This window comes from Empidonax traillii, unplaced genomic scaffold, assembly GCF_003031625.1.
Source record: "Empidonax traillii isolate 1590-97213 ecotype Southwest subspecies unplaced genomic scaffold, ASM303162v1 scaffold519:size850040, whole genome shotgun sequence".
Taxonomy (NCBI): domain Eukaryota; kingdom Metazoa; phylum Chordata; class Aves; order Passeriformes; family Tyrannidae; genus Empidonax; species Empidonax traillii.
The window spans coordinates 734992-740298 of record NW_020955712.1 but is presented as its reverse complement, the minus strand read 5'-3'; positions in this window follow the sequence as shown (position 1 = coordinate 740298).

Genomic DNA, 5307 nt, shown 5'->3' with positions numbered 1-5307 from the left:
GAGGAGCTCAAGTAGTCGGCTGAGCTTTGAGGAGACTTGTAGTGTCAGTTTTCCCTGGTCAAGCCTTGTGCTGGGAGGCTGTTTTGTAGGAATGGTGGTGGTAAGAACATCCTGGGTAATGACAGACCAGTGAGTGGGCTGAGAGTGGTGAGGTTGAACCTGGTGGATGGAGTGTAACAATGCTGGAGAGGAGTTAATGTGGGTGAGGAATGGGAAACAGAAGGTTCGAGGAAAAGACTGAGAAAGAGGTGAGCTTAGGCTGGTGGGTAAGAGGGATAGCTGTCCCCAACACTGCTGGTGGGGGTATTTATATAGAATCTCAGAAAGGTTTGATTTAGAAGGGACCTTCAAAACCATCTCTGCCACAGACAGGGACACCTTCCACTAGATCAGGTTGCTCCAAACCACATCCAACCTGGCCTTGGACTCTTTCAGGGATCCAGGGGCAGCCACAGCTGCTCTGGGAAATCCATGCCAGGGTCTCCCACCCTCAAAGACAAAAATTCCTTCTTAGTATCCCATCTAACCCTGTCCACTGTCAGTGGGAAGCCATTCCTTGTGTCCTGTCCCTCCATCCCTTGTCCCCAGTCCCTCTCCAGCTCTCCTGGAGCCCCTTTAGGCCCTGCCAGGGGCTCTCAGGTCTCCCTGGAGCCTTCTCTTCTCCAGGTGAACCCCCCCAGCTCTCCCAGCCTGGCTCCAGAGCAGAGGGGCTCCAGCCCTGGCAGCATCTCCGTGGCCTCCTCTGGGCTCTCTCCAGCAGCTCCACGTCCCTGTGCTGCTGTTCCCAGGGCTGGAGGCAGCTCTGCAGGGGGGTCTCAGCTGAGCAGAGTAGCTGATATTTGGGTGCAGATATTGAGCCTTTGGAGGACTCACTGGTCTCTGAATGTGGGAAGCAGTGGAAGAGGCCTGTTCCTCTAAAACTTGGAAGAAAAAGCAATGAGGAACATGGATATGAAACTATGGGAGAGGGAGTGGCCAGCAGATGGGAGCCAACCCAAGGATGCAAATGGAAAAACATGGTTGCAGGTTGACTTTCACAGGTAGTGATTATGAGGAATTATCTAAAAAATCCATCTTTTAAATGTTTGCTGGGCACTAATGATGAAGAGCAGAGCTTGTCTTTGGCTCCAGTGACCTGCAGAGGATGTGATTTGAATTAACACGGTCTTTATTAAAATGTTTGGGTTTTCTTTTTAACATATAATTTTGGTGGAAGTGAAGGAGTGGAAATTTTTTTTCTGGCTGCTTTCTCTTGTCCCAGTTATTTGCAGAATTAGTGATGATTATCTTAAGGAGATAGTATCTATTAAATACCATAAGTCTATTTGATTTTGTCCTTGCTTTCCCCCACTAGTTAATAACTTGTAATAGAACTAGAAGAAAAGGAAACACTGGTGGGTTATTTCTCTTAGTCTTTCTTTTCCTTTCCAGTTTTTTTCCCCCCGATCATTTGTCAGCGCTTCATTTGCACGACAAGGTTCATTGCTTCTCCCATGTGGCTGGCAGGTTTTCTCCTCTTATTTCTCATGGTCTTCCAGTTGGGAAGGGGAAACAGCTATTAAGAGCACTATTACAGAGTAGCAGAAGTTAATTGAGGATCTTTGGATCAAACTGAAAAACCGGAGCTTCTCTTGGCTCATCTCTGCGAAGATGAACTGGATATAAAGTTCATCTTGTCCTGTTAAGTAGCTGCTGGCCAGAACAGAGATTCGGCCTAGGTCAGGGCTTTGATGTTATTACTGGAGCTGGCTTGGAGGCAGCGTGTGGCTTGGACTTCAGACAGGAATTTGGGTCAGTAACTGAGGATGATGGGAGGAAGAAACCTGACAAAACTGCGTATAGAGCTCTAATTTTGCCAAGTTTGTGGCTTTCATTACACGGGTCTCGCGCAGCGAGGCGGGTGCACCTCACCTGGACCTTCCAGGAGCAGCATCAGCTCCCTGGGCCAGCATCTCGCCACGGGTTAAAAACCACCAAAGCCTTGCTGAAGGCCGAGGGGACACTCCAACAAATGTCAGAGGGGAGCCAGCTGGAGCACTTGAGCAGCCCTGAGCTGTGGTCCCGCCGAGCAGTGAACCCCGAGCCTGTAGGACAGCTTGGAGCTCTCGGGACAAGGACTCGAGAGGGGTCAGAAGGAAACTCTGCAGACACAACTGACGGAGAAGCTGCCGTGTCGCGTCCCTGCTTCTGCAAGCTTTAGCTCCTTTGGCTTTGGCTGGGGAAATCATTAAGGGAATTGTGTACAGGGTGTAAATGTGCTGCTGCTCTCCTGGGGATAGACATTCCACCATATCGGCCATTAGGAGTGTTGTAGAGTCATGGAATGGCTTGGGTGGGAGTGGACCTGAGAGATCATCTCATTCCACTCCCTGCCATGGGCAGGGACGCTTCCCTCTATTCCAGGTTGCTCCAAGCCACATCCAACCTGGCCTTAGACATTCTAGGGATCCAGGGAAAGCCACAGCTTCTCTGGACAGGCTGTGCCAGGGCCTCACCACCCTCACAGACAGCAATTCCTTCCCAGTATCCCATCTAACCCTGCCCTCTGGCAGTGGGAAGCCATTCCCTGTGTCCTGTCCCTCCATCCCTTGTCCCCAGTCCCTCTCCAGCTCTCCTGGAGCCCCTTTAGGCCCTGCAAGGGGCTCTCAGTCTCCCTGGAGCCTTCTCTTCTCCAGGGGAACCCCCCCAGCTCTCCCAGCCTGGCTCCAGAGCAGAGGGGCTCCAGCCCTTGGAAGAACATTTCTGTGGCCCTTCTCTCCCTTTTAATTTTTAATTATTTTACCTTCTGACATATTATGTGTGGATTAGACCATATCAGACCAGGCTGAACTGTTAGAAGAAATATTTAGTAAGTAAAATAAACTTTTTAACTAATTTTTTTTTTCCATGAGGATTGCTCAAGAGAGAAGACTATGAACTGTTCTGGTGCGTGCTGAGCTGTTATCCAAGGTGAAGGCATCTGGGCTTTGTCTCTCTCATTGGCTTGTGGCGTGTTTTTGGGGCAAATGTGTTGATCTTGTCATGCTATGGGTTGATTTTGTTGTGTTTGAACAGATTTGTGTTCCTCAGCAATAAAGACAGCACTAACAAACTCCTCGTAAAGAGAGCAGCAAGGTTCTTGAATAACCTTAGTCCTCTGCAAATCACAGAGATCCACAGATTTGCAATTTAGAGGGAAATTTTAAGCTTTATTTCCAACTGATTTTGACACCATTGGATGTTCTCTCCATTGCAACTCACGAATAAAAACACAATCCAGCTTTCCCATGGGTGTTTCTTTAATGGGTTATTCAAAGAACCGACAGATTTGGCTGTTTCACAGAGATCTGCAGAGCAGGGCTCTTCTTCTCATTAACATCTGCAGATTTTATGGCAGGGGAGTATGATTATTTCAGTACAATTGCTTTGCTCCAGCTAAGCTGGTGTGGCTCTTCTCTTCATAGCTTTGTAGGATACATCTGTTTTCAGCCAAAAACAGGATATGGAAAGGAAAGGAGGAAAAAAAAAGTCAACCATATTTGCCCTAAGTTTTGGTCTAAGTCTCCTGCGATTTCTTACTTTGTCTGAGCTGGTTTGCCCGTTTGCTGTAATAAGCAGATTTGGAACAACATGGAAAGACAAGCCTGTTTCATTGGTCCATTTTTCCCATTTTTCAATGTTATTACTCGTCAGGTCAGAAGAAAAGGATTCTGAAAGTGTGCACTTTGTGTCTTCTTTACATGGATAGCCATAAATATCCTGAAGCCCTGTGTAACAGCTGCAAAACAACCTGGAACAGAAAGGACGGAGAGAGGAAAAGCCAATAATCGAGCAATAAAAAATGACCTGATTTTTAGTTTTAAACTTGGGTCAGCTCTGGGTCAGGCTGCTTTGCCCATCCCTCTGGGCAGCGTGAGGTCTCTGATGCTGTTGCAGAAGTTCCCAGATCCTTTGTGCTTGCTGCTGGGCTGGATGGGATTGCTGGGAAGGCAATGAGCTGTGTAATTTATGTTGGAATGCCAGCGTCGGAACAGGCGTGAAATTACAACTCGTTATCGCGGGCTGAGGAGCAAGATCTTGGGTTTCCTGGACAGTCACAGTCATGTCTCAGTGAGGCTGCTCCTGGGGACCACTGAAAAGCCTTACCTGGTGAGGTGGGGCTGGGTCGTTTCCTCAGTATGGGAAGCCAGCACAGAGTGCGATGTCCTCGTTCCTAAAAGGTTGGGCTGGTCTTCTCCTTCCCAAACAAATTCTTTCTGCCCAGATTTTTGCAGTTTGGAAGCAATGTGAGACAGCTGGCACCTGCTGCACTGGGGTGCTCCTCTGCTGATCCACCTCACAGCACTGCCAAAGGGGGCTGTTACACTGGGAAACGAGGGAGCAGAGAACTCCAAATGGACTTTGTGTTGAACTTGCCTTCAAAAGAGGGATTCTGGGACATAACTGATAGGCTGGGAGAGCTGAGGGTGTTCCCCTGGAGAAGAGAAGGCTCCAGGGAGACCTGAGAGCCCCTGGCAGGGCCTAAAGGGGCTCCAGGAGAGCTGGAGAGGGACTGGGGACAAGGGATGGAGGGACAGGACACAGGGAATGGCTTCCCACTGCCAGAGGGCAGGGTGAAATGGGACACTGTGAGGGAATTGTTGGCTGTGAGGGTGGGCAGGCCCTGGCACAGGTTGCCCAGCGAAGCTGTGGCTGCCCCTGAATCCCTGGAAGTGTCCACGACCAGGTTGGGCGTGGCTTGGAGCAACCTGTTCTGGTGGAAGGTGTCCCTGCCCAAGGCCTGGGGAGAACCAGATGGTCTTTAAGGTCCTTTCCAACCCCAAACAATCTTGAATTCTGGGATTCTTACTCTGAATCTTGGGGAAACAGTGCCTGGTTGCTGCTGCCTGTGAGGCTGGGATGGCCCTGGACAGGGGCGAGGGGGGTTATAAAACATTCCCCATGCTGTGCCTATTGTTCCTCAGAGAACAGCCTGACCTTTGGTGGGACCTGACTCATGGGGCTGAATGGAGTGGCTGTGAAAAAGTGACCCCAAAGAAACCTGGGGGGAGGGGGAGGGATGCCAGGCAGCTGAGAGCACAGTGATCAGCCCCACAGCACGTACAGCCTCAGCCCTGCCTCACACAGACCTGGGATGCGCCTGCTCTGCCAGCCCTAGGCTGTTTAGAGACTTTAAAAACACCCTAAATTCTCTGGACATTTAAAGAAAAAAAAAATGCCCTCCTCTGTTTGTTTTCCCCCTTGTCCAGTGTACAGCCAAACTGCTAACTAAGGGAGCTGTGCAGGGCTGCATCTTGACGTGCCAGGAGGTGTGACTCCTCAACATGT